The sequence below is a fragment of the Micromys minutus genome (assembly GCF_963924665.1).
Source record: "Micromys minutus genome assembly, chromosome: X".
NCBI classification, from domain to species: Eukaryota; Metazoa; Chordata; class Mammalia; order Rodentia; family Muridae; genus Micromys; species Micromys minutus.
In genome coordinates this window covers 92,280,251-92,304,944 of record NC_137970.1, presented here as the reverse complement: position 1 = coordinate 92,304,944, position 24,694 = coordinate 92,280,251, and the positions used below count along the sequence as shown (strand labels likewise).

General features: G+C 38.8%; 1 pseudogene across 1 annotated transcript; it reads right to left on the bottom strand.

The window, feature by feature from the left end:
* Positions 1-230: 230 nt before the first annotated feature.
* On the bottom strand, positions 231-10,253 carry LOC308415142 (surfeit locus protein 4-like; annotated as a pseudogene). The gene is made up of 2 exons: positions 10,236-10,253; positions 231-951 (listed from the first exon to the last, which is right to left on the bottom strand). The product of its transcript is annotated as a surfeit locus protein 4-like (transcript).
* Between the last annotated feature and the right edge of the window lie 14,441 nt (positions 10,254-24,694).

The window sequence follows — 24,694 nt, the reverse complement described above, 5'->3', positions numbered from 1 at the left end:
TGGCTATGGAGTGACCATCCAGCTGGCCAGCCCTGGACGGTCAGACTCCAGACTATTCCCAAATAAGACTTTACCTTCAATTTTAAGGTGTCTGCAAATAAGGTTCTCAAAACATCTGTGCCTTTACCAATGGAGGGGAAAAGGATAAATAAATACTGGCAGTTTGTTGACTCTACCCTAAACCAGTCCAGGGCCTTTTGCCTCAGCCAGGGAGGGGAGGGATCTGTCTGTTACCTCTCTTTCTTCTTCTCATCCATGGAGACACCCCCTGGGCCAAGAGCCACCACCAGGAGCAGGCCTCCAATCACCGATATGGTCTGGAAGAAGTCATATTTCAGGAAGTCATGCATGGCTTTATAGACTGGGATCATCCAGAAGGCGTTGAAATACATGTTAATGGCAAACAGCCAGACGACGAGAGTCAAAGTTGCCAGCTTAGCTTTAAAACCAGTGGGTACTAAGATCATCAGAGCTGTGCCCACAACGTTCTGGCCAATAGAAAAGAAGCTGGCATCAAAGTGAAGTAGGGTCATGAACATCAGGACCAGTATGACCCTTCCTCCAAGCTGCGTGTACTCTCACGCATGGTGGGGACACCAGCAAACATGCTCTTTCCTTCTGAGCGGGACTCTGCCAAGAGCAGCAGCAAACCTCCTCCTAAAGCCAGGTTCCTTCCTCATCAGAAACTTCAAGTCCCACAAAATGCTGCAGGCAATTGTCTGAAGTGTGATAATTCTAAACAACCCAAAGCAGGCATACTGCACGAAGTCCCTGCTCAGCACCAAAACACAGCCAGTCAACTGTCCCAGCAGGCTGAGGAACACGAAGGATGAGGCCAAAAGGTAGCCACAGCTCCAGGTGCTCATGTTGCTCCCTCCACTGGAACCACATGCGGATGCCATCCTCCAGGAAGGTGCTGATGTGGCAGAGGTGTGCCACATGAGGCAGGTACTACTTGGTAACTCAAAGGAAATGATCAGCAAAGTCCTAGGCCATGCCCATCAGGTCGTTCTGTCCCATGATGGCCTGCAGAAGGCTGAGTGGGCAGGTCCTGAGTGGTTGCTCCTGCTGCGGCCTCCACAGGAAGTCCCCAGAGGCCAGCGGCTTGCCTCGATGAGCTGCGGAGGCTCTAGCGGCTGCCACGTAGGCCAAGCCTTGGGTTTAATTTTCTTTCCTTTTTTTTTTCAACTTTATTTTTAAAAAGCAGAGATACATGTACAGATTTTTAAAAGCATTTTTGCATAAAACTATATGAATATATTTTGGCCTTTATTTTTTCTTTTTCTTTTCTTTTTTTTTTTTTTTCTTGAGCTTCATATGGCCTGTGAGTTGTTTCTGGGGTATTCAGAGCTTTCTGGAGCTAGTATCCAGTTATCAGTGACTGCATATTATATCTGTTTTTATGTGTGTGTGTGGGTGGGTGGGTGTGTGTGTGTGTGTGTGTGTGACTGGGTTACTTCACTCGGGTTGATATTCTCTAGATGCATCCATTTTCCTAGGAATTTCATAAAGTCATTGTTTCTGATAGCTGAGTAGTACTCCATTGTGTAAATATACCATAATTTTTGTATCCATTCATCTACTGAAGGACATCTGTGTTCTTTCCAGCTTCTGGCTATTATAAATAGGGCTGCTATGAACATGGTGGTGCATGTGTTCTTGTTAGATGTTGAAGCAAAAGGGTGTGGAAACTAGGAGGTTCATCATGCTCCAATGGATGGCTTCATGCCCAAAATATATGGGTATCACAAATCATATTTAGTGGACTATTTTAAAAAATAAGACATGGGCTAGAGAGATGATTCAACAGATCAGAGCACTTTTCTTTGTAGAACCCACTTCCAATTCCCAGCACCTACTCAGTGGCTCATAACACTCCAGAACTCCAGTTCTAGGGGATCTTTTATTGACCCCTAAGGGCACCAGGCTTGCAAGTGTACACAGATATATATATATATATATATAAAATCAAAACACTCACACACATAAAATAAAATTTTTAAAAAGACATAAAGCTGGGGGATAGGGTGGTGGAATATATCTGAGAAGAGTTGGAGGCAGAGTAGGAGTTAAATATGATCAAAATATATCGCATATATGTATGAAATTATAAAAAATAATAAAAATGTTTTAAAAGAAATTAAAATACAGTATATAACAGCATTTGCAAAACCATGGGCATAAGGGACAAGATGTGTTTTATCAAGATAATTGTATTTTCTGCTGATTTTGTCAGGCTCTTGACTACTCAGGAAACTGAATTCTAAAAAAGTTAAGGTCCACTTAAACATCTGTTTACACTAATGTCTTTTAAATGATCCCTTTACAAATGCCAATTATTTCAAGAGGATTCTATTACATCTAAAACCCTATGCATCCATGACATGTGTACACATGCACATCTCAATTCCACCCAAATATTATACAAAAGTTCTCAGAGTTAATATAAGCAACAAGTGCTCTGTTTTATTCAATATGCCTTGCATTTGGATTTAAACCATAAAAAAGCAACAAAGTATTCTGTCGTTTCTACTACTTCTAAGCAGAACCATTCAGATGGGGAAAAATGCAATTTTGGAGGTATCTTATCTAAGACTTGGCTCAGTGGATAGAGGTACTTGCTGTGAAGCCTGATGACCTGAGGGGCACATGGTACAAGGAGAGAACAGAATTTTGCCTCAAACATAGAAGCTGAATTAATAGAAAGTCTTCTTTCTGTTTAGCCATGGTGCTAATTGTAAATCTTAAATGTGTTTATGTTCATAAAGTATATATAAGTTCAAAAGGTAAGACAACACCTTACCTAGATGCTGCTCTCCAAAGTAAAAGTGCTAATAGTGTTGACCTTTCCAAGGACTTGTGCTGATGTCCTACTTGGTGTATTGTGACTACCATACTTAAGCAAAGATGTGCTCAAACATTATATACTCCAAATAATGACACCCTGATAATTAAACATAGACACTGGTCACCAGGGTATTTGATCTGTTAACAATCTTAATTAATTCATTCATTCATTTTAATAAAATCAATGTATTGGCATGAACTCACAAAAAAATTATCTCATGGCTAAATTAAAGCAGTCCTTCAAGCACTTGACCAGTCCAGTTCCAAACTCTAATCTTAGCAATGATTTTAAATTTATTTTATTGAATGAGTGTTTTGCCTGTGTGTACATATGTACAACACACACATGTCTGGTGCCTTCAGAGGTCAGAAGAGGGTAGTGGATTCCCTGGAACTGGAGTTACAGGTGGTTGTGAGCCACCATGTGGATGCAGAGAGCCAAATGTGTGTCCTCTGCAGGATCAACAAGTGCTCTTAACTGATGAGCCATCTTTCTGGGTATCTGAATTTCTATGCAGTTAGAATGGTCATTCTAAAACCCAGTAACTTCACTTAGAATTTTACATTTTCACTGTCAATTACATTTTTACACAGTTACCTACCACCAAAAGCAATGCAGAAAAGAACTAGTCAGAAGAATCCCAATAAATTCAATTATATAGGAATTGCTTATCTTTTCTTTTATATAGCTGCAGAAATATAGGCAGGCAGATCTCTGAGGTTGAGGCCCTGTCTTGGGGGAGAGAAAGAGAGGGAGAGAGAATATTGCATTTTCTTGGGCATCTTCTCACTTCTCACATTTTAAATGGTCTTATTCCTTTGACTTGCTTCTCTTCTGTTTATTTTGTTTTTTTTTTTTTCCCTTTACTTTGGATGCCTTTTTCATGTGACTGGTAATTCTTAGGTGCTTATTTCCTCTTAAATTTCCTTTTTAAATATTGAATTGAATCACTATATAAAGGCAGGGCTTTGTGTTAGAGCAAAAATTCAGCCTCCTGGCTTTTGTTGTACTCCATAAATGTCAACATTCCTTGCATATCCAGATATTTCTCCAGAGAGTTCTTGAATTAACTGCTTGCTGGGGGAGTAGGCCCTTGATTTATTGCCTACTGATACAGGACGAAGGGAGTAGGTTCTCAGTCTAAAATATGATTCAGTGATTTTTATCTGAATTTAGTCTCGTGCTTCAGTGATCTTTTTAAAAATCATCCCTGTACCTACAATCCCCCAACTCCTGAAACTGTGGTTTCTTCTTCCTCCATTTATTGTGGTTCTCAATTACTGATGTGGACTAATTTAATTAAATATGGAGAAATAAATACAAAATTATATTGCATCAGTTGATGATGTCCAATATCTACCTAGTATTTATGCTAGAAGGAGGTTAACAGAGAGAGAGAGAGAGAGAGAGAGAGAGAGAGAGAGAGAGAGAGAGAGAGAGAGAGAGAGAGAGAGACTATGCTAGAGTCATATAGATACAGCTGAGCATGCTTGCAGCTAACCATAGGTCTGAACTCGGGGATCCCAATGAGGTTGCTAAAGAAAGGACCTAAAGAGCTGAAAGGGGTTGTAACCTCATGGGAAGATAACAACATTATCAACCAAACAAACCCTCCAAAAATCCCATGGAGTAAAACACCAACCTCTGTGTGCACTTTGAGAGACCTATTGATCCAGTTGCATATGTAGCTGAAGATAGCAGTGTCTGGGCATCAATATAAGAGGCTTTTGTTCCAGAGAGGGCAAGTTTCCCCAGTGTATAGGAATGACAATGAAATGATGTGGAAATGGTGAAAAAAAAAGAAAGGAAGGAAGGGAGGGAGGGATGGAGGGAGGGAGGGAGAAAGAGAGAGAGGGAGAGAGAGAGAGAGAGAGAGAGAGAGAGAGAGAGAGAGAGAGAGAAAGAGAAAGAGAGCACAGACTGCTCTTCCATAGGTCCTGAGTTCAAATCCCAGCAACCATATGGTGGCTCACAACCATCTGTAATGGGATCTGATGTTCTCTTCTGGTGTGTCTGAAGACAGCTACAGTATACTCACATATATACAGTGTACTTATAGATAATAAATAAATCTTTTTTAAAAAGGAAGGAAGGAAGGAAAGAGGAGGGATGGAGGGAGGAAGGGAGGGAGGGAAGGAAGGAAGGAAGGAAGGAAGGAAGGAAGGAAGGAAGGAAGGAAGAGCGAGTGAGTATTAAGGACATGAGACTATTCCCCATAAGGAACAATGTGATCCTCCAGATTGAAGGCACTGCTATGTGTCTGGCAAAATAAATGAGAAAATATCCAAATAAGGCTCATTATTGTCAGCTTTGGAGTGATAAAATATATATAGATATGCAAACACAAGGCTTTTATGCTGGTCAAAATGCAGCTTGGGAATCAAGAAGCACACTTGATGTTTCAATAGCAACCTCGAAGATTAAACAGTGTGGATTTTTTTTTCTCAGACTAGACATGAATACCTGACCAAATAAAAACCTAGAGATAAATGAAGGTCTTTTTCATCTGTAACAATTCTATTTCCTACACATCTTTTCTGAGGAAACTACTTGAAAGGAAACCATGAGACATGGGGAAAATAAGAGGGATGAGGAAGGGATGCAGAATGGTAATTGTTCACTGGCCTAAAGCAGTTCTACTCAAGGTGTTGTAACAAAGGTATTTATCAGTTTAGAAGACATCATAAATAAACTGAAAGATATTTTTTAAATGAACAACAAGAACAAAATACAGAAATGTTTAAAATTTTAAAAATACAGAAATTAGAAATAAAATGTACAACTGTATTAAAATGTTTATTTGCCAGGCACTGTGCTGGGCATTTATAAACATTACAACAAACATTGAATTCTCAGAATAACCTTGCATATGGGTACAATTCCTATCTCTATTTACAGATATAGAACAGGAAGGCAAAAAGGCAAAGCTACTTGCCTAAAGTTATGCAAGGAGGCTGTAGAGCCAGGCTATATCCATTTCTACATGGTACCAATCGCTCTGCTGATCCACATGTAAATCAGTCTTGAATTCTTTCTTTTACTATTATTTGACAGTAGTAGACCTTCAGCATCATGCAACATAAGAGTGAGCTGAAAGGAAGGTAACAGTCATAGAAGTAGCATGTATCTAGGCCATCTGATGCTCCATTTTAGTCAAGTCTTCCCAGCCTGCATAATCCCAGTCTTATGAGTCCCATGATACAGTGTTGTTGTTCATCCCCAGCATCACAATATAGGTCATGTGTCACCCAGTTTATTTTACACATAGTTTGTTCTGCATAGTTTCATGGTACCCATGATGACCACATCACAAACTGAACTCTAATGAGTCTTGCCTTTATATAATTCCCTCGTCTAAAGTATTAGTGGGGTTTGAAACTACTAGGCAAGGTATTATCACTAAGGAAATAAGATAATTTCTTCCATTGTTACAGAAGAAATCTTGGGGCTGGAGAGAAGCTGCATATAATAATGTATATAAAGATCAAAGTGAAATTTATTAATTTGTGGAACTAATATGTCCTTGTGAATGTAATAATAAAATTTAATGAAGAGATTCTACCTTAGTAAACTGTAATGAGATTTCCTCTTGTTGGCCTTGAAAAGGTAAACTATGATGATGCATGCTGTGAGAAGGCCACTTGGTAAGAAACTGTAAGAAATGTCTTAAGCCAATACAGGCCCATAATCAACAAATCTTCCAACTCAATGACACTGAATCATATCAACAAACATGTGAGCTTAGAAGAGTATCCCAAGCTCTATAAAGCAATGCAGCCTGGCAAAACCTTGACTACATCTTCGTGAGACCCTAAGCAGAGTGAGCCAAGATCAGATTCTTGAAACATAGGTAAGAACTATTTGTTCATGTAAGTAGATGCCTGTGACAACATTGTAACTCAGAAATAGTTAGCCAATACACCGAGTAATCTGACATTCAGTCTCCATTAGCATATCACACGGTATTCTTAAAAGAATTATTCCCTACCACCAAAAGAGTACCATTCCAGAGCTAAAGAGATCTGCACTGAGAGTTTCCTAGGGAGTTTCCTGAAAGTAAATCTAGGTAGATCTGTTTATAAGATGGTCTAGAGACCTGCTTCAGAAATACCCCCACCCCTGGCCTCAACTGAAACTAGCACCCATCTAGTTACAAGAAGAGAATAGGTCAGGATGAGCCAGTATTCTCATCATTGTATGCCTTGTATACAAATGGCCAAATGATAAAACACTACTGGACCTCTTTTACAGTGGTCAGGAGTGCAAAGTATAATATTTTGGACTTTAGTAGAGTAGATCTTCTACCCCAGACTTCCAAACCTGTAAAATATTCTCAAAGTGAATCTATTCATCAATATAATGAGTTAATATGATATTTTATGAAATGTCAAGATGGTCTAAAGCATATTAATCAGAAGAGATAAAGTAATGCTCAAGTAGAGAGTAAACATATCCTCATATAAATTATCTTTTTTATTGATATATGATTTGCATACAAAATATTAAAAATTTGTGCTCTTTTAAGATTTATTTATTCAATATTCATTTTTTTCCATATATATGTGTACCACATGCCTGCAGGTGCCCACAGAGGCCAGAAGAGGACATTTGATCTCCTGGATATGAAATTATAGACATGAGAACCACCATGTACGTGCAGGGAATCAAACCCAGGTCCTCTGCTAGAGTAGTAAGTGCTCTTAACTGGTGAGTTATCTCTCCAGCCCCAAGAATTTAGTTTCATCAGTTGTAGATGTCAATGTTACTGATATTCAAAACTACATGTACAACTATCATCCCTGAACACACATTCAGGTTTTTTCCAGTTAATCTCTTGCCAATCCAAAGGCTAACACTTTCTAGTTTCTTTCTACACAGATATGCACTTGCCTGAATCTTGGAAATCATACTAATGGAATCGTACACCATGCATTTTATGTGACTAGGTTCTTTTGTACAAATAATAAAGGGGTTTGAGATGATAAGCTGTTGTCATTTTTCCTACTAATAAGTACCAAATAGTGTTCAGGATCTGACTCTTACTATTTGCTTGAAGGCAATAAGGATGGTGAGATGGAAATTGGGGAAGGAATGCCATCTAAGACAGCATGTTTATGAAAAAGAAAACTATTCTCTGGAAAAGGAAAAGGGCTAGTGTGCCCGCAGGAAAAGTGGGGGAACTTGGCTTCACGTTATTTGAATTTATCCTTCCAAATAGCAGCATTGATCTCTATATTACATTATTTCCCCCTCTGATGTTGACATAGTGAACAAGACAATATTGTAGTTTGTGCATTTGGTCATTTTCATAGCCAAACTACACCTATCATCAAATCCTGAGCCTGATTTTTAGAGCTATCTGTTCTACAACTTAAGAATAAAGGGCTCCAATAAGGCTACATAGAAACAGAGTTTCTACTACAGACAAAAGCAAACACTAGGTTCTAAAATCCTTATGAAGAGTATTATTTGCATGCCAACTAAGTGTGCTAGCCATATGACTTGCCCATATCCTATCCTCCAACTATGTATTATACCAGAAAAAATAGCACATATCATGGGTACAAGCTCAATTGATTGTAATACTGCTCATAGTGAGGGTATTACCACATACAATATAGTCCCTATCGCTTTAGGATAGCTGAACAATACAGCTCTAAAACCCCATCATGACCCTTGGGTTGTAAGAACTAATTCTTGACTGGTGAGATGGCTCAGAAGGTAAAATTCTTGGTGCACAAGCCTAATGGCCTGAGTTTGATGCCTAGAACTCTTAGTGAGAAGAGAGAACCAGTTCCTGAAAATTGTAGTCTGGCCTCCATATGCACACTATGGTGTACATACACAAGTATGTACATGTGCACACATAATATTTTTCCATAAATTTACTTCTTTATTGACTTTACATCCCTATAGTAGCCCAGTTCCCCATCACAGAACACCTCCCCAACCATTCCAATAATAATATTCTTTTTTAATTTTATCTTATTTATTTTTATTAGATACTCTCTGTATTTACATTTGAAATGTTATCCCCTTCGCCCACCCCACTTCCCTCCCCCCCTCTACTAATCTTCATGAGGGTGCTCCCTCTCCCAATCACCCTCTCCACCTCAGTGCCTTGGCATTCCCCTACACTGGGAAAATGAGCCTTGACTGGACCAGAGGCCTCTTCTCCCATTGATGCCAGAGAATGACATCCTCTGTGTCATATGCACTTGGGGCCATGGGCCTCTCAATGCGTGCTCGATGCTAAAAGAACTAATTCTAATACCAAATGTCTTAGCCAGAAACCCTTCCAACATAGAGTCTGGGTCAGAAATCTAGTACTAATCATTCATTTATGTAAATGAAAGAGATCAGGAATAAAGGAAAGGAAAGGGGAAAGGAGGCTATCGTGGAAAGCAAAGACCAGTGAGACACAATGCAAGCTGTCACTTTTCAAAGCTGGAAGTCAGCAACCAGGTATGTACATAATTTTTTCTATATCTACTGAAAAGGAGCACACACACACACACTGCAGACAAGTATGTGAAAGGAGAAAGAGAAATGTATCTGCCTGGTCCCCTCATATGTCTTGGTTTCTATCACTCAGGGTTTATATCTCAGGGAGCTGACACCCTTTCCAGGATGAATCCTTTAGTCCCTTGACAGCTTCTCACAGATCTAGACACCGTGCTTATAGCATGCAATTTAACTCAAGTGCCCAGTGAATGAGAGCTTAGCAGTAAGAGGCTCAGTGTGTAGAACATGAGGACCATTCAAAACTAGGGCTTCAATTAAAACTACCATGTGTGTCTGGGTGCTCAGAAAAAAATACCAAACCAGAAAGGTAGCAGAACAATCTAGAAAGTGAACAGCATCTTTGAAGAGAATCTAAGAAAGCAGAAAGTTTGTGCCCAACATGGAAGTTTGGACTACAAGAAGAGTAGGGGTGGAGAAAAGAAGGAGAATTTAGGACGTATTTTAAAGAGAAAGCCAACAAAACTGTTTAATGAACTAGAGGTGAGGAGCCAGAGAAAGGGAGGATTCATGGATAACTCCCACATATTTGTAAGCTAAGTAACTTGACAGACCATTGTATCATTTCTGAGATACGAGATATGAAGAAAAATTAACTTGGCAGGAAGGGAATCAATATTTCGTTTAATAGAGTCCAAATATTTGGTCAAAACTATTTTGTATGAGTGGCTTGGGTCTTTTTTAATTAAAGAATGATGTACAATAACCAATGATCTATTCTTTGATTCAGCCAAAAGCCATTCTTGCACACAGATAAGACCACTTACATGATATTTCTGGCAGTGTATGGAATAGCTCACACAAACACACACACACACACACACACACACACACACACACACACACACACACTCCCTCTACTTACTTCTCCAATATTCTCCATCTGTATTCTGATAATCTATTGTTATTAGGCAAACTATTCAAAACTTAGCAGCATTTGTTCTGGTTACAGACAGACAATACAAAGTTGAACCCAGTGGGCTGGTCTTTCTATCATATAATGACAATTGGGCAAGCTCAAGTGGAATCTATGTCCAAGGCAGTGGCTCATTTATATTGACTGGAAAGGTTGTATTGACACTATGCTGGAATTTCAATCAGGCCTAAAGACCAGGAAGTTGAGATCTTCTCTACAGAGACCTCTCTATAGTCTGGCGTTCCTATACACACAACACGCCAAAAACCAGGAAGCTGAATCCACTGGTTTCCTAAAAAATGGGCCCATAAACTGGTATATACTATCACATTACATGGATCAATAATATTCACAGAACCTAGATACTACAAGGATAGATATCTAGATATCATCATCTCTCAATATAAACAATTTCAAAATGTTAGGATAACACAGATTAGAAAACATACCCGAAGCAGTTCCCAAAGGCAAAGGCCTGGTGAGAAGGAGATCCGAGTAGCCAGGGGGCAGAGAGATCTCTGCCGAGTGCACACAGAAAGCGCGCCCCTGCCCGGCCTGATCCAGGATTGGGACCTCTGTTCCCACCCAGCGACTTTGGGGTGCAGAACAGGGCTTGGACCATCAGCCACATGGACCAGCGGAGATCCAGGGACACAGACCAGGTACAAGGGAAAGGCAAGAATATATCACTGACAATAAGATGGCAAGAGGAAAGTGAAAAAGCATATCCCAAGGAAACCAAGACAACCTGGCAACAACAGTACCCAGCTCTCCCATCACAGCAAACATTGGAATGCCAAACACTCCAGAAAAAGAAGAATCAGACATGAAATCCTGCCTCAAGATGCTGATAGAGATACTTAAACAAGAACGGGAGGAAAAGCAAAAAGAATCAGAAGCTTTTAAAGAGGAAACAAGAAAAACACTCAAAGAACTAGAGGAAAACAGAACCAAAGAGATGAAGGAATGGAAGAAGAAATTTAAAACGGAAATTGACACAATAAAAAAAATACTAAAAGAGATAACCCTAGAGGTAGAACACCTAAAAAAGAAATCAGGAGTCACAGATGCAAGGATTTCCAATAGACTACAAGAGATGGAAGAAGGAATCTCAGGGGCTGAAGATAACATTGAAAACATAGACAAAACAGCCAGAGAAGATGCAAAAAACAAAAAGCTCCTAACCCAAAATGTCCAGGAGATCCAGGACAAAATGAGAAGACCAAACCTAAGGATAATAGGAATAGAAGAGGGAGAAGAATATCAACTAAGAGGCACAGTAAATATTTTCAACAAAATTGTAGAAGAAAACTTCCCTACCCTTAAGAATGAGATGACCACGAGCATAAAAGAAGCCTTCAGAACTCCAAATAGGTTGGACCAGAAAAGAAATTCCTCCCAACACATAATAGTCAAAACACCAAGTGCCCAAAGCAAAGAAAGAATACTAAAAGAAGTAAGGGAAAAGGGTCAGGTAACATATAAAGGCAGACCAATCAGAATCACCCCCAATTTCTCAACAGAGACTATGAAAGCTACAAGAGCCTGGACAGACATCATGCAGACCCTAAGAGAGCACAAGTGCCAGCCCAAGCTGCTATACCCAGCAAAACTATCAATCACCATAGATGGAGAGATGAAGATATTTTAAGACATATCTAAATTTACACAATATCTGACCACAAACCCAGCACTACAACGAATTATAGGTGGAAAACCCAACACAATGAGGGGAACTACATCCTAGTAAAAACAAGAAAACTCCTAAAAGAAAACCAAAAGAAGAAAGAGACACAGACACAACTCAACCTACAAAAGCAATGATAGCAGGAAACAGCAACCACTATTCCTTGATATCTATTAACATAAATGGACTCAACTCCCCAGTAAGGAGACATAGGCTATCAGACTGGATACATAAACAAAATCCAGCATTTTGCTGCATACAGGAAACTCATCTCAGAGACAAAGACAGACACTATCTCAGAGTAAAAGGTTGAGAAAAAAACTTCCAAGCAAACAGCCCCAAAAAGCAAGCTGGAGTGGCTACTCTAATATCGAATAAGTTAAACTTCCAACCAAAAGTATCAAAAAAGATAAGAAAGGACACTTTGTACTCATTACAGGGGAAATCTGTCAGGAGGAACTCTCAATCCTTAACATATATGCTCCAAATACAAAAGCACCCACATTCATAAAAGAAACCCTACTAAAGCTCAAAAAATACACTACACCCCACACAATAATAGTGGGAGACTTTAATACCCCACTCTCTCCAATGGACAGATCATGGAAACAGAAACTGAACAAGGAAACTATAAAACTAGCAGAGACTATGAACCAACTGGAATTAATAGATATCTACAGAACATATCATCCTAAAGTAAAAGAATACACCTTCTTCTGAGTACCTCACGGCACCTTCTCAAAAACTGACCCAATAATTGGACACAGAATGAGCCTCAATCGATACAAGAAGATCGAAATACTCCCATGCATCCTTTCAGAACACCATGGTTTAAGGCTGGTCTTTAATAACAACAAAGACAACAAAAAGCCCATATATACATGGAAACTAAACAATGCTCTATTAAAAAATACCATGGTCAAAGAAGAAATAAAGAAAGAAATTAAGGATTTTCTAGAATTCAATGAAAACGAAAACACAACATACCCAAACCTATGGGATGCAATGAAAGCAGCACTGAGAGGAAAACTTATAGCTCTGAGCGCTTCCAAAAAGAAACTGGAGAGAGCATACACTAGCAACTTGACAGCACAGTTGAAAGCTTTAGAACAAAAGGAAGCAGATACACCCAAGAGGAGTAGACGGCAAGAAATAATCAAACTCAGAGCAGAAATTGACCAAATAGAAGCAAAAGAACCATTCAAAGAATCAACAAAACCAAGAGCTAGTGCTTTCAGAAAGTTAACACAATTGATAAATTCTTAGCCAGACTAACTAGAGGGCAAAGAGAGAGTATACAAATTAACAAAATCAGAAATGAAAGTGGAGACATAACAACTGAAACTGAAGAAATTCAAGAAATCATCAGATCCTACTACAAAAGCCTATACTCAACAAAGCTGGAATATCTGGAGGAAATGAATGAATTCCTAGACAGATACCAGATAATAAAGTTAAACCAGGACCAGGTAAACCATCTAAATAATCCCATAACACCTAAAGAAATAGAAACAGTCATCAAAAGCCTCTCAACCACAAAAAAACCCAGGTCCAGATGGATTCAGTGTAGAATTCTATCACACATTTATTGACGATCTACTACGAATACTCTCCTGACTATTCCACTAAATAGAGTCAGATGGAACACTACCTAACTCATTTTTCGAGGCCACAATAACCCTCATATCTAAACCACACAAAGACCCTAAAAGGAAAGAGAACTTCAGACCAATCTCACTTATGAACATTGATCCAAAAATACTCAACAAAATCCTTGCAAACCAAATCCAAAATCACATCAAAACATTATTCACCATGATAAAGTAGGCTTCATCCCTGGCATGCAGGGATGGTTTAATATACGGAAATCCATCAATGTAATCCACTATATAAACAAACTCAAAGAAATAAAAAAAACACATGGTCATCTCATTAGATGCTGAGAAAGCATTTGACAAAATTCAACACCCCTTCATGTTAAAAATCTTGGAAAGAACAGGAATCCAAGACCCATACCTAATCATAATAAAAGCAATATACAGCAAACCAACAGCCAACATTAAACTTAACGGTGGAAAACTTGAAGCAATCCCACTAAAATCAGGGACTCGACAAGGCTTCCCACTCTCCCCCTACCTATTCAACATAGTACTGGAAGTCCTGGCTGGAGCAATTAGACAGCAAAAGGAAATCAAAGGGATACACCAATGGCCCGTGCTCTAAGGTCAAAGATCAACAATTGGGACTTAATGAGATTGCAAAGTTTCTGTAAGGCTAAGGACACTGTCAAGAAAACAAAATGGCAGCCAACAGATTGGGAAAAGATCTTTACCAACCCCACATCTGTTAGAGGCCTTATATCCAAGGTATACAAAGAACTCAAGAAGTTAGATACCAGAGAATCACACAACCCTATTAAAAATTGGGGTATAGAGCTAAACAAGAAGTTCTCAATTGATGACTATCGAATGGCAGAGAAGCATCTAAGGAAGTGCTTGACATCCTTAGCCATCAGGAAAATGCAAATCTAAACAACCCTGAGATTCCACCTCACACCAGTCAGAATGGCTAAGTTCAAAAATTCAGATGACAGCAGATGCTGGCAAGGATACGGAGAAAGAGGAACACTCCTCCACTGTTGGTGGGATTGTAATCTGGTACAACCCCTCTGGAAATCAGTCTGGCGGTTCCTCAGATAATTGAACATAGTACTACCTGAAGATACAGTTATGCTCCAACATACAACAAAGATTATATGCACCACAATGTTCATAGCAGCCTTATTTATAATAGCCAGAAGCTGGAAAGAACCCAGATGTCCTTCAGTAAATGAATGGATACAAAAATTGTGGTACATTTACACAATGGAGTACTACTCAGCTATCAGAAACAATGACTTGACCAAATTCTTAAGAAAATGGCTGCATCTATAGAATATCATCCTGAGTGAGATAACCCAGTCACAAAAGAACAGACATAATATGCAGTCACTGATAATGGGATACTAACCCCAGAAAGCTCTAAACACCCCAGAAACAACTCACAGACTATATGAAGTTCAAGAAAACAAAGGCCAAAAAAAAGATGAAAAATCATTATGCTTAATCTTTACACACCAAGAAAACTTTGACTATTTCCAGGTTACATCTTGTTTTACATGTACTTTATGCTCATTGTAACTAGTAAGATTTTAATGCATACTATCCGACCTTTAAAAAAATCAAGTATTAACAAAAATGTATTCATATACTTTTATGCAAAAATGCTTTTAAAATCTATACATTTATCTTTGTTTTTTAAAATAAAGCTGTTCAATTAAAAAATAGAAACAATCACTTTATGAAATTCCTAGAAAAATGGATGCATCTAGAGAATATCATCCTGAGTGAGGTAACCCAATCACAAAAGAACAGACATAATATGCAGTCACTGATAATTGGATACTAGCCCCAGAAAGCTCTGAATACCCAAGAAACAACTCACAGATCATATGAAGCTCAAAAAAAGAAAGCCCAAAAAGTGGAAGCCGCAGTCCTTCTTAGGAAAAAAAAGCAACAACTAGTGTATAGCACCCACTCAGAGTGGGGCACACCTAGACCTTAAATCATTAATAACTCAAGAGCTAAGAAGATAGCCTTGTAGCAAAATTTGGTATTTAAAAATTATTATGTTCGATCTATACACACCAAGAAAACTTTTTGACTATTTTCATGTTACGTTTAGTTTTACATGTACTTTATGCTTATGGTAACTAGTAAGATTTCAATGCATATTATCAAACCTTTAAAAAAAAATGAAGTACTGACAAAAATATATTCATATAGTTTTATTCCAAAATGCTCTTAAAAATATGTACATGTATCTCTCTTTTTTAAAAAAAATAAAGTTGTAAGGAAAATAAAGAAATCCAAAGTAGAAATTATAGCTCTAATAATACCATAGCTACTCTTTTTTTTATCTTTACCTCATGTCACAAATTATCCTCAGAGGTATGCAGTAGTTCCTTGGTTTTCTCAATAAATCCACAAGGTAGCAATGTAATACTGTCCTTATTTTATGTGTGTCAAATTAAAGTCATAGAGCAGTTAAATAATTTTCTCAAAACAATAAAACCAGGAAGCCGTATAGCTTAGATCCAAGTCCAGATTTATGTTACTCAACTTGTCCGTACTCAGAACTATGATGACATGTTGAGAAGGTAGAGGTGGGCTTGCCGGAATCAGTCTGCCAGATTACAGTCCTCAGGGCTTCATCAAGACTTCGTTAGTAACAACCTAATTGGGAGAAGTATGTATGAAAGTCAGGATAGTTGGGACTTTCCATGACAGAATGTTCCTGGCCTGTGGCAGCATAGAAAGCAACAATTTTCAGTGTAGAGTTCCTCTTGTTTCCAGAATTACTCTAAGTGCTTTCTCTGCACCCATCTCATATTCGTCTGTGAACAACTGTGTAGCAATTATTGCTTTTATTACCAGTTACAGTTGAGGAAGTTGATATGTTAAGTAAATCACGCAATGCCTTACATGTGGTAACTGGTTCTATCTCGGAACTCTTTTTTCCCTCCTTCTTATTGGATGTTTCACGTACTTACATTTCAAATGCTCTCCTCTCCCATCTCCACCTCTCCCTGCTTCTATGAAGATGCTCCTACTCCCACCCACCCACTCGCATCTCAATGCCCTGGCATTCCCCTACACTGGGGAAATGAGCCTTCATAAGGCCAAGAACTACTCCTCCGACTGATGCCAGACCATGCCATTCCCTGCTACATATGCATCTGGAGCCATGGATCCCTCCATGTGTACTCTTTGGTTGCTGGTTTAGTCCTTGGCACTGTTAACCCTCAGTCAACCATTATATATGAGTGCTGTGTCTAGTTAGGTAAGTTTGGCATGGAAACATCTGTGCTAAAACCCTGGGGGAAATACTGCTGGAATATTGAGGAGATGTCTAAAGATACCTCAAGTCCATGTAATCCATTTTATTGTTCTGAACCAACTGTTACCCCCAGTTAGTAGTCCATTTTTAGAGTATATCCCCTTATAGCTACTTCCTTTCATCATCTAAGACCTCCTTAATAACTAAGAATATTGATTTCACAAGGCACAGGATATCTGAGAAAATCCATCTCCAATTATTTTCCTCTTTATTTCCAGTTAATTAATAGCTAACTACTGAGCGGAGATTAAAAGGATTGACTTCCTGATGGCACTGAGCAATTAAGATTTGAGCTCTCTTCCCAAGTTTAATCACTGCCTAAGTGGAGATTAATAGAGATGGATCCCTTTTCTATCTAATTCCTATCTTGTAACTAACTACCCACTGCAGGCTTCTGACCTTACCAAGATGCTTTACTAGAAGCAAGTTTAAATCTTGGCCCAGTCAAGCAAATATTTACAACCCATTAAACTTTTGTTAATGACAAAACAACTAGCTGTCCAGAAGTGGGGGAAAGTAGCACAAGGAAGCCTACATTGCAATGTGCCAGCTTCATCTGTTAATTCTTTTCAGAAACATTACCAAAGAGATCATACACAGACCTTCCTAATTCTCTCTTCCACAATTTTTTTTTTACTTTTCACTAGTTTTTATTATTTCTTTTATTTTTGATATTATAATTATATAATTTCTCTATTCCTTTCCCTCAGTCTGATCCCTCCTTTATACCAACCCCTCAACCTCTTTTAAACTTCTTGCCTCTTTTTTTTTAAAACTAATTCCTGCATCAAAGGCTTAGGGATCATTGTGGAAGAGAAGGCAGAAAGATTGTAAGAGCCAAAGGAATGGTGAGTTTTCTGGAATATTGTGTCTCCAAGGAATGTCAGAAGCTACACCATAAAGCCTCACCACTACGGCTGCCTAAACATGAGTTGAATAAGGACAACAATAGACATGCTAATGTGGATGTGAGGGAGTGCAAGAGGCCCATACATCTTTTAAAACTTGGCTTTATTCAGCTCCAGCCTCTCTTTATTTTATGTATATGGTTGTTTTGCCTACATGTATATCTACACACCACTTGGGTGCCTGGTGCCCATGAAGGATAGAAGAAAGCATCAATCCTCTAGAACAGGAATTATAGACAGTTGTGATATACCACATAGGTCCTGGGAACCTAACCCAGGTCCTTAGAGCAGCAAGTGCTCTTAACTGTTGAACTCTCTCTCCAACCCAAGTCTCTCTCTATTTTAACAGAATACAAAGTCTCTAGTCTTGGGCAGGCAGGAGAACTCACAGGATAAAAGTGCTTGCCTCCAAGCTTGACACTCAAAGTTCAATGCCCAGTTTCCACATGGTGGAAGGAAGGAACCAACTCCTACAGGCTGTTCTCTGACCTCCACATGCATGTCATGGCAAAGACATGCCATACACAAAAACACTTTTCAAAAAATACGTAGTAATTTTTGAAAAATAAAAATCTGTAGCCTGGAGAGGAACAAAGACCTAAATAAAAAAAATTCATCACTTTGGGCCAATAATATATTTTTAATGTAAGTTTCCACACTGGTACCCTAGTATTAAACGTGCCCTTCATCTTACAAGTACCTTAGGTAATGCTCATCAAAATCTGTCCCTGGACATCAATATGTATCTAGCCAGATGCTTCATGCCAGAATGGCTCTCCTAGGCCTGTTATTAAGTGTTTTGTTTCTATAAATTTGATTCTGTGCACATACCTGGAGATCTGAAGACTGTATTCTATCCTGGCCTAGTTCTGCCCAACCGCCTATGACCTGTACAAAGAGTAGCAGCACAGCCTGCCTCCTCTGCACTCATGAATGACAATGTCATGCCTTCTCTACTTGGAAAATTCCCTCAAAACTAGAAAATCAGACCTTGTTTCTCAAGGGAATAAAGTCACACATCAAAACAAATATGTACTTCCTTAGCACAAGAATAAAACAGCAGTTGTTTTTGGTATCAAGTTAAAGAAAATGAGTGAAGGCTGAGGAGATGACTCAGTAAACTTTTTGTCATGCAAGCATGGGATTCTGAGTTCAGTACCCCAGATTCATGTAAAAAGATGGGCATGGTACGTGCAAGCTTGTAATACTGGTGTTGGGGAAAGATTCCTGACAGGTAGATCCCTGAGCTTACTAATCAGCCAGGGTAGCACCAGATCAATGACAGATCCTATTTCAAAAGGCAAAATGATGGCTACCGAGTAATGGCAGAGGAGGTTGCCTTCTGGCTTCCATATGCATGCACAGACATATGCACATGCAAAACAGAAAGTGAGTTACATCAATCATCTTGCTCACGAGCCCACCAGCTGGAGGGTGTACCAAATTAGCTGGACATTAAGGCTTTTGGAGGATTTTAAAGCCTCATCTTATAGGCTGAAAAACAATAGAGCTTTTAATCCAGCAGTAGATGGGAAATTTGTATAGAACATTGTGCCAATTACTTTTATTTCAACTTGACACAGCTGGATTTCTGTTTGAAAGAAGGAACTGCACTTGAAAAAAATGTCCTCATCAGACTGGCCTGTCTGAACTAAATCCCTAGAGTTCATTTTCTTGATTTATGATTTATATGGTTCGCCCCAGCTCACTGTGGGTGATGTCAACCATGGGCTCTATAACAAAGCAAGCTGACACACCATGGGGAGCAAGCTAGTAAGCAGCACCCCTCCATGGCCATCAGCTCCTGCCTCGAGGATCCTGCCTTGACTTCCCTTGGATGATGGACAGTGTGTCATATGGAAGGCTTCTAAATAGAGTTTCAATTCCAGAATGTAGCCATAGTATGATTCGGAAGGCTGATGAAACATACCTGGTTATTTCATTTGAAGATTTTTTAACCTGTAAGTCACCTGTAATAAAAGAGTCTGTCATTCCCAAACATATCTTTTTAGGCTGCTATGTTATGTTATAAAGACCTTACATTACCATTAACTAAAGCTGAAGACAAGATCAGTTCATAGAGTAGTGTTAGGAGAAAGAGGCCCTTGTGGCCCTACCCACTTGCTGAGGATCTATAACAGTCAATGATTTCTGGGTTTTCTTCTCTTCAGCTACTGGTAGGTAATTTATACTCTTGCAATAACCCCTAACCCTTGCTTCTGTAGGGAACCTTATTTATTTATTTTTTAAGCCTTTCAATATTTATTTTCTTTTTTTCCAACTTTATTTTAAAAAACAGAGATACATATATAGATTATTAAAAAGCATTTTAGCATAAATATATATGAATATATTTTTCACAGTACTTGATTTTTTAAAGGTCTGATAATATGCATTGAAATCTTACTATTTACAAAGATTATAAAGTATATGTAAAATAAAATGTAACATGGAAATAGTCAAAGTTTTTGGTATGTAAAGATTAAACATAATGATTTTTAACTACCAAAAATTGCCACAAGGCTATTTTCTTAGCTCTTGAGTTATTAATGGTTTAAGGTCTAGGTGTACCCCACTCTGAGAGGGTGCTATGCTATACACTTATTTTTTTCTAAGAAAGACTGAGCCTTCCATTTTTTGGCCTTTTTTTTTTTTTTTTTTTTTTTTTTTTTTTTTTTTTTTTTTTGGAGCATCATATTGTCTGTGAGTTTTTTTCCTTGGGTACTGAGAGCTTTCTGAGGCTATGAGGCTTTGTCACTGAGGCAAAGAGAGAAAGCCTATGGTTCAGGACACTTTCCACACAACTGGGGTGGTCACCCACTCAAACTGTGGCATGCTTCTACAGACTGAGCTCTGATGTGCATAGTACAAGATGCACGGCGCCATATCTACCACTACCTTGAAGAGTTCTAGGCCCCAAAGGAATGCAATTGTCTCTAGGCATGAAGGATATAAAGGTAGATTTTTTTAAAGGAAGAAAGAGAGAGAAAACAAGGAATTCTTGTTTGTGAAGTGAAATAGATTTCAACCTTCTTCTTCTTTTCTAACACCAGGAGTAGGGTTATGTTTACAAAAACCTACAGAAGCCAGGGATAAACTATCTACTCAAGACTCAATGACTAAAATCAATTATAATATGAATTCAGCAGAATTATGAGAATTACTTCAAAAGTAGGAAAAGAGTTTATTAAAGTCATTCATCTGGCACTACCACCACTGTTAAGTGAGAAGAAGCTGAATCTGTTTTTGGGTTTTGTGAGCAAAGACTTTCTGGGTTCATGTTCTGGCAGGAAGTTTAAAAAAAAAAAAAACAGGCCCTATAAATGCCTGAAGATAGAACCTAAAAGAAAGATAACCCTATACTATCGGCAGAAGACAAGCACTCAACCCAAGTAAGTGGAGGTTAGGGGAGACTTATCAAACTTAGAATAATAAATTTGGATGAATTATCAACAAATGTGTCTAGGTCTGGACTTTGTAACCTTTCCAAAACACAGACCCCTAAGACAATTTAATGTTAGGGGTGTGTGTGTGTGTGTGTGTGTGTTTTAAGAATATTCTAAACCAGTCATAGTGGCACATACTTGTTCTTAGCCTGAAGCTATAGGATCACACATTTCAAGCCAACCTGGGGAGGATTCTGTGTCAAAAAAGCAAGCAAAATGTTTTTAGAAAGCATTTTGAGTGTCTTAGTACATGTGTGTATAATGTATGCACATATGTGATTGCAGCTCTGAGTACTCTATTGACTTCTTTCAGATGCCAAAGGAGAACACCAGGTGTTGTGCTGGTTTGAATATAATATGTGCCTGTTTGGACATATTGGTGCATACTTTTGATCTCAGCATCCAGGAGGCAGAAGTAAGGGAATCTCTGTGAGTTTTAGGCCAACTTGCTCTATGTAACAAGCTACAGGATATCTGGGACTACATAGAAAGATGATATCTCAAAAAAGAAAGGAAGGAAGGAAGGAAAGAAGGAAGGAAGAAAAAGATGGAGGGAGGGAAAGAGAAAGAAAATTAAATTAAAAAAATAAAAACTAAGAAATAACCCCCATTTGGAGAGGGGAACATTTGGTCCTTGGTTGGTGATCTATGTGAGGAAGTTATAAACCTTTAGGAGGTAAAGCCTTGCTAGAGGAAATACCTCATTTTGGACAGGCTTTGAGGGTTTATAGCCTCACACAAGATCCAACCCATTCTCTCTATTTTGTGCATATAATTAAAGCTGTTGTCCTCAGCTTCCTGCTTCTTCCACCATGTTTCATCTGCCATTAAGGACTCTCCCACTAAAACTATAAACCAAAATAAACTCTCTGTTCCTTACATTGCCTTTGGTCATAGTGATTTATCATAGCAACAAAAAAGTAACTAAAACATGTGTCCTGCTCTATCACCTTCCACTCTTCTCTCTTCGGACAGTCTCTCACAAGATTTGGAGCTAGGCTGGTTGACAGCAAGTCCCATCGATCCTCCTTGTGAAAAGCTGCGATAGCATTCACCACCACAAGACTTCCTTTGCGGCAGCCTGGCCCCTCCCTGTAAACAAACTGTGTGCGCATGTGCAAGAGTGTGTTCGCACCAAGTCTTTGCCCACCCCGGGGCGTGCCAGTGAGATCATGAGTAAGCGACCAATTAGACGTGGACATGCAGCCTTGGGGACTATATAGAGGACAGCTCGCGGGGCCGCGTGGTCTTCCTCTTCAAGATGCTTTGCTGCAAAAGGATCCTGGTGTTCCGTGTGCGTTCTTGCTGGTGAGACGGTAGCGCGGGACACCTCCTGTCTCTGCTCTGCACAGAATTAGGATAATGGGCATGTTACAACCACACTCACCTTTTTACCTGGGTGCTAGGGATTTATTTGAACCCAGAGCCTCATTCTTAAATAGCAATTGTTCTTGCCTCCCGAGTCATCTTCTCAGCCCTGGGAAAAGAAACATACACTAAATGCATAAAAGAAAGTACAATGGAGTACAAAGAAAAACTGTTTCATGGGTAATATAGTAACATGTGTTTCCTCACTATAAGTATATCTAACTGTAAGTAGCAATATTTTCTGGTGAGTCCCATAACTACCATAATTTAAAATCACTGGTAAGAGGTATAGCAGCTCAGTAGAGAATACTTGCTTACTAAGCCTGGGGCCCTAGATTCTAGCCCCAGCAACAACAACAAAGAAAAGGGTTACTGATGTGTATAGAAGGTATTTAGAACCTCTATAACATCTATCATTTGGTTGTTTAAAACATGTTTACCATTGCCATTGCTCATGTTAGTTATAGAAGAAAATGCTAAACATCAGAGAAACTAGAGAAAATAAAGCAGTTTGTTTCCATACAATATTATAGGGCCTGTTAAAATGTTTTTACAAAGTTTTTACTTGGTCCTTGGCTGGTAGATATAGTCATTGAAAGATGATTAGAAGCCGGATATGGTACCATGTGCCTGTAATACCAGCACTCAGGAGCTGGGAAATGAAGATTTCAACTTTGGACCAAGTTGGTATATATAGAGACCTTGGAGACAGGGGAGTTGGGGAGAAAAAGCTCTGGCCTAGTTTGAGGGTTCATATCTACTTTGGCAGATTTAGTGTGTATAGTGGCATTACTGGGAGGTGGCAGAAAAACAAGAAGTAGACCTCACTAAGACATGTAAGTCACTGGGGACATGCCCTGGAAAGACACAGCTTGTCACCAGTTCTGTCACAGTCCTCTCTGCCCCTGGTGGAGGTGAGCAACCTCTGCCACATACTCCCACTACCATCATATCCTGCTTTGCCTCAGGCCCAGTGCAATGGACTCAGCTGTAAAAACTCTGAAACCATGAGCAAAAGTCAGTCTTTCCTCCTTTCAGATTGTTTATCTTCTCTTTTCAGCTGTTTTTCTATTTTTCTCCCCCCCATTGGATATTTTCTTTATTTACATTTCAAATGTTATCCCCTTTTCCAGTTTCCCCTTATAAATCCCCTTATCCTATCTCTCAGATTATTTCTCTTGGTTATAAATAGAGTAAATAATAATAATAGTTTTAAAACCCTGAGTAAAACAGGCCACTTTCTGTGTATGGTGCCAGTGACTGGACTTAAAGACTATGTATCTGTTAATCTGTGTTCTAACTGAACTACTAAATGTACCACTTATTCTAACAAAATTCGATATAGATGACTTGTTTTGTTTTGTTTTTTAATAAATGTATATTTCTTATGGTTCTGGATTCTGGGTAGTGCAAAATCAAGGCAGAGTGTTTTTCTATCTGGGGAGGGCTCATTTACTGTTCTAGATGGAGATTTCTCCCTGGATCCTCATGTGATGCTATAAGAAAAAAGAAAGAAAAAAACCAATCCAGCCCTCTGGGGTTCTTCTTTAATTAGAGCACTAATCCTGCTAATGAGGGTCTATGATCTAACCATTTCCCAAAGACCCCACTTCCTAAAATCACCATACTAGTGACCAGGTTTTAATGTATTAATTGTGGCTAAGAGGGGACAAACATTCAGACCATGGCACCCATAATGCACTTGTTGGCCTGAACTCCATTCACTTTAAAAAATTAAAGAAGCATAACATAGTTGATAACAATCAAAACTGGGTCACATGTTCTTTGCTTTCAGTATATATGAAATGTTTTATATCAAGAGAACACAGGAGTAATCAAATAGATGCAATTTGATCATAAGAATTCCTCAAATCTATACATTTATTCATTCATCACACACTTACTATTGATTCTGGCACAATGTATGTTATAGCAAGTCTTTAATCAGTATAGAATACATACCAAGCTGGAAAAAACAGAAGGAGGAGTCCAGTACAGTATAGAGGGAAAGAAGAGAAGGGTAGGAGGCACCCAAGAAGCCAAGTAGAAGGATCTGGGGCA